At 41.9% G+C, this 11,494-nt stretch overlaps 3 long non-coding RNA genes across 3 annotated transcripts; all 3 read right to left on the reverse strand.

The window, feature by feature from the left end:
• Positions 1-6,729: 6,729 nt before the first annotated feature.
• Positions 6,730-7,505, reverse strand: LOC111258279. The gene is made up of 3 exons (XR_002678940.1): positions 7,469-7,505; positions 7,253-7,372; positions 6,730-7,052 (listed from the first exon to the last, which is right to left on the reverse strand). It is a non-coding gene; the product is annotated as an uncharacterized LOC111258279 (long non-coding RNA).
• LOC101781444 lies at positions 7,505-8,115 on the reverse strand. Its single transcript, XR_215725.3, has 3 exons — positions 8,017-8,115; positions 7,726-7,913; positions 7,505-7,648 (listed from the first exon to the last, which is right to left on the reverse strand). It is a non-coding gene; the product is annotated as an uncharacterized LOC101781444 (long non-coding RNA).
• Positions 8,116-8,349: 234 nt separating this feature from the next.
• On the reverse strand, positions 8,350-9,013 carry LOC111258366. The gene is made up of 3 exons (XR_002678981.1): positions 8,752-9,013; positions 8,536-8,640; positions 8,350-8,439 (listed from the first exon to the last, which is right to left on the reverse strand). It is a non-coding gene; the product is annotated as an uncharacterized LOC111258366 (long non-coding RNA).
• Positions 9,014-11,494: the final 2,481 nt, after the last annotated feature.

Consider the following 11,494-nt stretch of genomic DNA (forward strand, 5'->3'; position numbering starts at 1 on the left):
GTTTGCATCTGGAACCGCAGTTTCCAATTCCGCCGCCGTATGCCCCTTCGCCGGACGCAGCGATGCCCAGGGGAGGACGATGCCGCTGTCCCGCCGGAAGCAACGCCCAGAGGACGGTGACGCCGCGACCCCGCCAACGTCTACTGCGTCTTCTCGGCCAACGTGAAACGCCGTGCTGTCCTCACGTTCTACGAAGAAGACGTTGACGCCCTGGGGTGGTTCCGCGCAGACGAGCAGGGACGGCCGCCGCTGTTACCGTCGTAAACGCGAGGACTGCTGCCTGTGCAGTCATCAACGAGGAGAGGGGCTCCCGCAGATTTCAGAGGTGGGCAGCGGATGGCATCCTCGTCAACGAAGGGCTGCTATGCATTCAGTTTGGTCAGTCAAACAGCCACTTTCATACAGCCACTTTCCAAACTTTGAGATGTAATTCAAATATTCAAACCGAATTTGACTTGACAAAGAGCTACTTTCAATTGTTGACTATGTATCATAGATCCCATTTTGCATGTTGATGCCCATCATTTACATATAGAGTGCATCAAAATATTGAGCCAACGTCAGACCAATGTTCACTATCTTGAGAGTCGGACTCCAGGGTTCAGACTACTGAAAGTGAAAGAGATAGCCCATGCATCAGGTTGTAGTTGCAGTTTGAACGTACAAGTTCAGTATGCAATAGTATGCAGGTAGTATTATCCAATGTTCACTGTCTTAATGTACGGTCTTCAGAGTGGGAATGGTCATTGCCATTCAGTTTAGACAATGAACTCTAGACAGTGCAACTTCCAAGCTTTGAGCTCCAAACAAATTTTTTTCCAGATTGTTGTTGTGTCATTGAATATTTGTACAAACTCTGAATCGACGAAATACAGTTCTCTAATGGATATGCATTGTGTTGTTACCTTTCAGACCACCTTGCCAGTGATGGGTTGTCGGAGGATATTGTTTGAAGAAGCAGGGCCGTCCGCGCCGAGTAGGGACTCTGCGGATAGCCCTTCACCGAAAAGGCTGGAGATGAACGACATGAGAGTCGCCGTCGACGTGAGAAATACAGAAGTGCCGGAAAGGTCACCGCCACGATCTGAACCGTCCTAGCTGGGAGAACGAGACACTATTGACTCCTGCATCAAAGTTCCAGAGATGTTGGAGAGCTCCAACACTGGATTTCGAACTCTGCCCACACAGATAGGTTGCCAGCAAGGGAGTAATGAGGATCAAACCATTACAACGGGAAGACAGGGTGTTGTGTTCTCGCCTCCGGATACTTTGAACGCAAACCAGATGATTGCTAGTGAAGAAGAAATTCCACCACAAACACACGTAAGTGATGCATGATAAATCTTTGTTTGAATTGTACAAAGCAGTGATATGCATAGTTAAAAAGCACAAATGCATGAGAGTAGTCAGTGAAAATTTATATTATGTCATATCTTTAAGGCTGTGATGATAATTGAATTTTCTACGCAAATATTGATTCATATGACGGTGCATTAGTATATGATGTTAATTGAAATTAATGTTATTTGAAGCAGAATGAAAGCATGGATCCAAATATGGTACCCAGAGAAGGGATGTCATTCCACACGGAAGCTGAAGCAAAGGCGTTCTACATGAGATATGCACAACTGGCCGAGTTCGGCGTGAAAATGTGCAACAAGAAAAAATTCTCTAGAGTGATGAGGTGTAGCTGTGAAAGAAAAGGAGATTTTTATAAAGGTGATGAGGCTCTGCGAGTACGGAACAAGACAACAATGAAGACGAAGTGCAAAGCTCATCTGAAGTTTACGAGAGTGTATGACAGTGAAGGCAACGAAGTAGATATGATTATAGAAAAGGCAAACCTATTTCACAACCACCTGTTGCATACGCCTTTGAAAACCAAGAAAATGAGGTCACACAAGAGCACGAAACTAGTACTTTATCAAATAATTGATGAATTGTAGGAAGCCGGCGTGAGTACGCAAAGTATAAAGAATGTATTGCAAAATATGCATGGGGGTGCAGAGCTTGTTCCGATAACATCGCGGGACATAGAGAACATGTAAAAGAACCTCACACAGTTTGTTATTCCTAAATAGTAAGGTTCATGCCAAGCTAAAGTATATAATCATTGGTGTCGTTAATGAAATGTACTTACAATTTAGAAGGATAAAATGTTGAGTTTTTTTAACCTGTTTTACAGGAAGGCCACTAATGTACGGGAAGAACACGCAAATGACATAAACAAGCTTATTGAATTCTTCAAGGATTGTGAGGCTCAAAACCCACAGTTCCGATGGGAACCCAAGCTGGACTCTGAAGGTGTTATACACAGCTTATTCTGGAGTCATGCAAGCATGCAGGGCAATTGTGCAGATTTTGGTGATGCAATGAGCTTTGACACAACTCATAAGACTAATATTTATGAGAAACCACTAGCAATGTTTGTTGGATCAAACCACCATCTGCAGAATACATTGTTTGGATGTGCATTGGTAGGAGATGAAACAGCTGAAACTTTTGAATGGGTGTTCAAAGCATTCAAAAAGTGCATGGGACAAAGTAGAACAAGGTGTATCCTCACAGGTAATATGTTCATCATTGATGTTTATGATAAAAATATTTGATACATGAGCATATACAACAATTTAGAGCAATTAAAGAACTAACAATGATGAATTTGCATCTTGTGGTAGACCAAGACCAGGCAATGGGAGTGGCGATTGCCAAAGAGTTCCCAGGGGTTGTTCATAAGATTTGCAGATGGCATGTGGTGAACAAGCACATGCCACATCTAACCAACCTCTTTGGGATGTATGCGAAGAAAAATTTCAAGGACAAATTTTATTCTGTGCTAAACCACCCACTCACCCCTGTGGAGTTTGAGGCCGCTTGGCAGGAACTATTGGATCAGTTCGACCTACAAAAGGATAGCACTTTAGATAGCCTTTACTGCCAGCGAGAACTGTATGTGCCGGCATATTTCAAAGACCAATATTGTGGCCGGATGGCATCGACACAGAGAAGCGAGAGCTCAAATTTTGTTCTAAAGAAGTGTTTTGTTGACAAGCACACGGCTTTGCACAGGTTCGCCAAAAAAATGCTTGACTTCATGCATTCACGTAAGATGAAGGAGTCTAAAGAGTCGTACCATGGAACGGTAACGTAACCAGCGTGTCAATTCATATTTATGGAGTGCGTGTATAAAGATCATTTCCCTTAACTAACTGTTGCGCTTGTACTGTGACAGAGCAAAAGGCTCACAAGAAGCAAGTGGCCATTTGAAATACAGGTTTCACGAATTTATACTAGAAATGTGTTCAAAGACTTTGAAAAGAAGATGATCGATTGCACAGTTTTCGATATAGAAGACAATCCAATAGAGGGTGAATCATGCTATCTGGTAACTCACACAAATAGGTCTTCTAAAATATCTTGGGGGCAGCACCAGTTCAAAGTGCGTGCAAACAAAGAAAATGGCGAGTTTCATTGCGAGTGCAAGGAGTGGCAGCATACAGGTACATGATAAAACTATTACAATATTTATAGCGTACATCCCAATTTCTTATTAACAGTACATATACTCTCTTGGTTGTTTAGGTTTGTTCTGCGTGCACTTGTTGAGAGCCTTCATGAGGATCCAGCTAAATAGAATACCACAACATTACATTCTCCGTAGATACACAAAATATGCACAGCAGGAGTTGGGATTCGACAGGAATGACAAGCTCCAAGTTGGGGCTGATGGAGTCACACAGTTGTACAGACTCAAAGATCTAACGTCCCTAGCAATGGTTGCAGTCAGGTCTGGGAGCATGTCGCGCGCTGCGCACATTAGAACGAGAGAGGTGTTGGCAAATCTTGACAAAGATAACAAAGAAATACCCCCTGACATCGGGCCAAGCACAACAAACATGCACCAAGAATCACCTGGAGAGGTAAAAATTCTAAAATGTTGCATGAAGTGTATGTTGCATGGCAAGGCACTTAACCGCATACATCTGGGTTTGATTTTGCAGGAGTTATCAGATTGTAGTGAAAGTGATGATGACTATGGTGACAACACAAATGATGAACAATTGGCGAAAAGGGTTACCCAGATAGGCTTGTATCATGATACAGGTGTATGCGAGTTACCACACTAGGAAAAAAGATTTGCACAATAACAATGACACAATGTGAAGCAGGAATTGGGACAAGCAAACGTGGATGGAAATGAAGCTAGAGAGAGTATAAAGGGGAAAATGGTTCTTGCAGCAAATCTGGTATGATTTGTCATGGAAGTAGTATAAATACGGGAAATACACAAGTTAACTTGCATATCAGCAAGAAATATTAAAAGAGATGTGTTAATTGTTTTTCAGGATGCTTTTGGTGGAGACTTTGTGCGCAACGAGGTTGTGCTAACCAACCAAACAGTCATGACAACTAAAGATGCAAGAGTGCATGAAGGATGTGCAACCCACAGTGGCGAGGTTAGAAGAATGAGTTTGGAAATAATTAATGCCATCACCATTGTTGCATTGAATTTAAAGTTTGTGCAATAATCTTTGCAGTATCATGCCAATGATGATAGACTGATCAGCCGAGTCCCACCTACGAGAGCCAAGACTAAAGGGCGGAGCATACCACCATCTGAAAAGAAGGAAATTTCGTTGGGAGCCAAAGGTGTGAAAAAGGGCACAAGGAGATGCAGTATTTGTGGGTACTACGCAACACATAACGCGAGAACATGTCCCAAACTCCAGCATAACAAAGAGCGCTTGGAAGTATTGAAGAACAGAATGAGAGGCAGGCCACGAGGAGCACAGCATAAGAGTAGTGCCAGCCAGCATGATAGTGGAGGAGAAGAGCATAACATAGGGCGACAGCAGGACACAAAGAAGTGCCAAGAAAACAAATATATTGATTACGAGAGCAATGACGAGCAGTTTTTGTGGGATTCGTCCAGTGCTCATTGTATATAAAAGGGCATTGGATGTCTCTGTAATAGATAGGGAACATTGCCAGTAGTAGTTCCTCTGAGCACGCCTCCGTGTGCAATGATGCCTAAGCGCAGAGACATGTCTTTTGAAGAATACTGGAATCATTATCGGCAACGAGCGGTCTTGAAGGATGTTCCAGACATTTGTGAAAGTAGTGAAAAAACAAAAGAAGAACGTGGCAAAGGAAAGGTAATCAAGAAGAAAGAGAATAAGGTCAGGTGTATTTACTCGGAATAATGTTTTTGTTCAGTAAGTTTATTTACTAGATGTCACATATTTAATTATCAAATGTATCATTAAATAGGAAGTGGCAAAGCCCATAGAAAAACAGACTTCGTTCCAAAAGGAACACGACAAATTTATGAGCGATATAATATTTGAGGAGATGTGCCTTGTGGAAGGGGAGCTTCCGGACAAACTAGCGAGGAATGGGACAACAGAAGGCGAGATTAGCACGGTGAGTTTTGAGTATTTGAAAAGAATATGAAGGACAATAGAAAAAGATTATTATATTGAAGAATTATCATAGTGTGGTATAATACATTTGCAGAATGGGGAGAACACGGAGGCGGAGGTTTCCAGCAAGATTGGACGGTGAAAAACAACATCAAGGAAGCCAAGTAGCGATTAAATAATTTACTTAATAATCGAGTGCATAAACTGATTTTTGTAATAAGAGTAATATTTTAATAAGGCATTACCCTTGTCATTGTGTACATTCTTGAGTACCGACCCCAGTATGCGAATTCTGATCGTGGCGATAGTCAAGGTGTGAGAATATGTAAGAATTAGTGCAACGGAGAACATCCCTATGCAGTGTTAGGTCCATGATTTCATTTGTGGTTGTTTGAGAATGGATCATGTGATGTTGCAGCGTGAGAAATTCTGCCCCCTGAGATTTTTCAACACACGCTAACAGGAGAAACTGAACATTGGGTAACACTCATATGCAATATGATAGCAGCTTCCTTTCAATGAATCAGTTTTGTTTCTCCGAATATCTGTGCTGCTTAAAGGCGTAGAGATGTTTCTGTCCGTCCCTACCTCCCTCAATGTGCTAAGAGACAAAGTCAGTATTACCTATAATCGAGCTCTTGTTTTACTGTGGAAATCTTTGGCGTAATTTTCTATAGAGTAACAGAGCATCACACACACGGCAAGTAAAAGGCGTATATCCACAAATATGGCACTTCAGACATACGACAAAAAGGATGAAACCTTGTGCTACATTACTGGTGTCCCATTTCCATTGCCGTAGCAACATGAAACAAACGATCAGTTTATAATATACAAAAGACTAGAAATAGCGATAGGAAAGCTAGACGCAGCGGCCTCATAAGAGAGGCATACATGCTTAAAACAGAACAAAGAGATGCGTCGGGACTGTCGCAGCAGCATTAATACACATCAAAAATGAGGTATTCACATGTCAGTCACAAAACTAAGCATTGTTCATGTATGAATCATGAGAATGTACAATATGCACAGCTACAAAAGAATAAAAAATTAAATAGTAAAGGGTTGTAATGAACAAAAAAAAACTAATAGAAAAAAGGGTGATGATCATCTCGACGGTACTGAAGGATTTCGTCGGGCAGCGCGACAACCTTGTTCTGCTTATGAAAAGTGAGGTAATACAAGGTCTCAGCACGCAACTCTTTTGATCGTTCCTGAAATTTAAAGACATATAGCCATGAAAAGTAAGAAACTGCATGCGAAAGGGTAGAGTCTTGGGAAAAGACTTACAGCAGTGATGCTAGTGTGTAGTGAGCCATGTCCATCACCATCATAGAACTCGAGAAACTTCATGGCAAAGAATGCACTGTCCGACAAGGCCTTCTGGACGGCAACCTTGACCGGGACATGTCTCCAGTTCTTGAATGATTTAAATTTGAGAGGTGCAGCAATGGAGAGAGCATCACTTAGTCGGTGCATGATTTTTTTCCCAAATTCCAAATGATACTTGTCCCAATTGTTGTCACACTCAGGGGTGTACAACATTGAGTCAAGCACATCAATCCGTGATTGGCCAAAGTTAACGCAATAAACAGACCAATGGTGCTGATGTAGAACTGGTAGAAGAATCTACACAGTGTGTAAAAAGAAGAATTGACTTATTTTTGCGAAAATATAATAACAAGGACTTATCTACTTAACTAAATTCACGAGTACAACATATGCTGAAGCTACTCAAACACATAATTATGAAACCAGCAAACTCATGGCCAGATTGGAGGACCAGAAAAAAATGGACAAAAGCTAACCAAAAAAAATAGTAGATGTACCATCTTTGTCTTCTTCAAGTCTGTGAAAGGAAGACAACGTTGGATGGCTGTCACTGCTGCAAACTGGCTATATTTGGGTTCGGAGCTGTCCCTTTTGTGCCACTCAACATTGAGAATTGCCTTCAAGAAAAGAAATGCCATGGAATAAAAAAAGTATGAAAGAATGGAAAAATTTTAATATATCTAGTGTCAAAGAATGGCAAAATAAAAGCTTACTGAGAGGCCAGCATCAAAAAAAAATTCTGTAGCCATGGCACTCGGATCCAATAATCATCATAGCTAAGACATTTGACAAATCCTGTGATAAAAGTTGAGTCTGGGATTGCACCATCGGCAAATGATTGTGCAATCATGTCACAAGTTAAAGGGGTGCTACCAAACTGGATCACCGGCATGCTGTGGATATTACAATCAGCAAATGGAGAAATAGAAAGTTTGGCTATTATAAGATTTAGAAATGGACAAAAGCTAACCTTTTCAATGTGGAGTCATCAGCGCACATGTGTCCAAAGAGACTCATTGCTGCGTCCACATTGGGTGCAGGACGGGACATAATTCCATACTTGAAGGGTGAAGAATATTTAGCAGGCTTCCGTGTCATGCGTTTCCCTGTTCTCTGTTCTGACACATGTAAAGTGCCTGACACCATGTTATTTTGATCCTTTGGAAAGGTCAAAATAACATTTAGTTGGAAAATAATTAGCTGGAAGGATTGCAACTCGAATCGAATGGAGTGGGTGGTAATCGTGTCCAGTTAAACATACAGTTTTGGCCTGGTCTTCAAATTGGGTAGTGCGTGATGCAGGGAGAGTATGCATAGGATTTGATTGCTCTTCACAATAGATGGCATCAATGAGATTGTTGATTCTATTCATATCATGGTTGCTGTCAGGCAAACTAGAATAGGGTGGTATTATATGATCTGAAAAATTAATTTCATGAATACAGCGTTAAGCATGAACAGAAATGACTCCTAAACAATTAAAGGCTGAGCATATGGGTAACAATCCTGACAGCTGCATATTGTAATGTAAGCCTGGATACAACCTGGAAAAGAGATAAAGAGAAAATTCAGACTACATAAAGCTAACCTGAGCAAGTAGTAGTACGTGCATGGTCGTCCCTGCAAGCTTCTTGATGAGGTTTAGTGCAAGGTGTAGTGCCACCAGTTTTAGATGTGGCGGGATCTGTGACCAAGATTTCCAAAATAACCGCTGTTAAGCTTTTATGGTAAAGGGTCATTACCGAGCATTTTGCTTGTTGTAGTATGCGATAGGCAGTACCTGTGGTGTATGAGTTTTGGCCGTTGCCATCCCTTAATACGTCATCTCTGTAGCAAGAACTTGGGGTCCTGAAAACACCGCCGTTTCCATGCTCGAATAGTTGATCTACAGAAAGTAATGTACAGAAAAATAAGTTGAAACTTTCAGAAGCAATTTGATTAGGAATTGAAAAAAAGTACATAATCAGAATGGATTGTGGGGATCGATGTGTGCCACCGTTGTGAGGATCGACAAAGTCCTCTTCGATGCCTGAGTTGTTCCTCCGTGAAGTGTCCCCAATATTGTTAGGATCAGAAGCCGACCTCTGGGCAGCAATAAGCTCCTCTATTACCGGTCCACACTTTTCAGCTAGACGATAAGGAGCTCTAGCAATGTTGCATAGAGAAGCTTGGATGGCACAAGTGTTCTCAGATAAGGTTTGGTTAAACTGGTCGAACAATTCATTAAATGCTTGCAAGGGGTGACCAGTGAGACAACCCAATGGATGGGACAAGAGATCACGCAAACGTGGAATACGAATCTTAGGGACATTAGTCATGTCATCCAAACCAACATTGAAGTTCCTGGGTCTTGGTGGAGCCTGGCATGTATAATGATGTGTAAAATTGAGTATATACAAGGAAAAAGAAAATGACACTAAAAGTCAACCATGTAAAATATAAGGAAACTACATGGAACATATGTCAGGTTTTAGAAGTGAGTAATGTACACAGAGCAACTAGAAGAATAATACAACACCGGGAATTACTGCATATATATGTGCATAGATATTGTGTGTGTATTTGTAACATGACAATTCAATTTAATATTTGGCACATACCTCTGTGCCATCCTGGGCAAGGAAATAATCGGTTAATCGCCTAGAATTATCAGCTGCACTATTCTTTTCCTTTGAAGAGCGGTGAGAGGACCGAAACTTCTTCCTACGGCGATCTACAACCCCGGTGCGATCATCAGAAGCATTCCTCATACGGCGAACAGATTTATTGCACCCCGGATCATGGTCATCCGCAATAAAATCAGCGCTAGGATCATCAGGAACATAACTCTGTTGAGGAACATTTCGGTTGGGTAGCTGTTGAAAAGACAATCCAGGGCCACCACCCACTGGATAAGATGATCGCAACTCGGGTCGAAGAAGAACCTCGAACCTGAAGTGAGAAAAATGAAAGTATAAAGTATAGACCATGAATCAATGAAAATACAGTGGACTACAGGAGAGGCGGTGAAATTATAAACATGCGCATACCTCTCCTGTGTGCTCTCGAATACAGCTAGCTTCGGGTTGATAGGCATCCTATTCACCAACCGCTGACAAGTATCTGTCCTGGGAGACAAATCAAATTGAACATACTCTGTGTCAGTAATAATGAATACAATGAGTGGTTAGGATCCAAATATGTTGTAGTTGTTTACATGGAATATTTACAAACTGAAAAGAATAAAATGATGTAAACGTTATGACAGGCTTGGGAAAGCGGTAGAGATGAGAACACAGACAAAAATGAGTCACATAAGACCTTCTAGTTGAGCAGATCCGTGGAGAACCTTGCTGAACACCTTCTAACTGTAAGGGAACCGTATCTACACATGGAAGAAAATAATTAGAGAGAACTACAAAAACAACTCTTTCTTTACTCGTTTTCTAAAGATTTAGCAGATACCTGAAGACTCCATGAGTAGGTATGAAAATGAAGGAAACCACAGCTCGGAGGGATGATGGCAGAGCTGCCTGGCATGGGGGAGGAAAAGAGATGTTAATAAAGTATAAAAAGAGTTGTTTTCGAGTGCATCATTAATATCATATGAATCCTGTTACCGTGGTGGTTCTAAAATACCTTTCTGTTTTATTCTTCAAAAAGGATTGACTCCAAAATAAGAACAATTGAGCTTGATGGTAGGCGCATAAAGTTGAAGATCTGGGATACTGCTGGGCAAGAACGTTTTTGAACTATCAACTGGTACGCAATATGCTTCGTTTGCTGTGAGGAGCAGGTTCTTTAACTATTTATGTGAAACTGCTCTGAATCTACAAACTTTTGACTATGCAGCCTACTACAGGGGTGGAATGGGCAATTTGCTTGTGTATGATGTTACTGACGAGTCATCATTCAATAGTGCGTATTCTTCAACTTCAATCAACAGACTTTGGCTTCCTAAACTGACCTTGCTGTGGTCATTGGCAGATATAAGAAACTGGATTAGGAACATTGAGCAAGATGCTTCTGACAATGTGAACAAAATTTTGATAGGCAACATAGCAGACATGGATGAAAGCAAACGGGTATGTTCTGTTCTTCTTTATTGTCTCTTGTCCATGATATGCTGACATCCTATTTGCGATTGTGCATTTTAATGTTCAGTTTAAAATGAAAACGTAAAATCTTACTGGTGCTTGGAAGTATTGATGAACTGGCTTCCTCAACTGACCTTGCTGTGGTCATTGGCAGATATAAGAAACTGGATTAGGAACATTGAGCAACATGCTTCTGACAATGTGCTTGCATTAGTTCTGGCATAGAACTTCATGATGTGTTACCTACGGAACAAAGTTACCTACGGAAGATGCGTGAAATCAAAAGCTTAAATCAGATTGTTGAATCTAATGTCCGGCTCGGCCATGGCTCGGCCAGCAGGAACTCGACAGCACTGCATGATGAAAGGAACGCACAAGAGCAACTGATTAAAGAGAAGAACAAGGATGCGACGGAGTACTAACCGACGAGGACCAGCGGAATCAGCTGCGAAATGCCAAATTGAAGATGACGGCCTGCGGGCGAGGTGCTAACAACTGAATGCGGTGGAGGCCCTACCCGCCAGCAGCTGGGGAGCGGTGGATGCGGGGGATGCCGAGCGGCGGCGGCGGCGAGGGATGGAGACTGGCGGTGACACGAGGATCAGAGGGCGCGACGACAGCGGAGCGCGGCGAGCTTAGGGTTTGGGAGCGGCGGCGGCGGGG

Source organism: Setaria italica, chromosome VIII (assembly GCF_000263155.2).
Source record: "Setaria italica strain Yugu1 chromosome VIII, Setaria_italica_v2.0, whole genome shotgun sequence".
NCBI lineage: Eukaryota > Viridiplantae > Streptophyta > Magnoliopsida > Poales > Poaceae > Setaria > Setaria italica.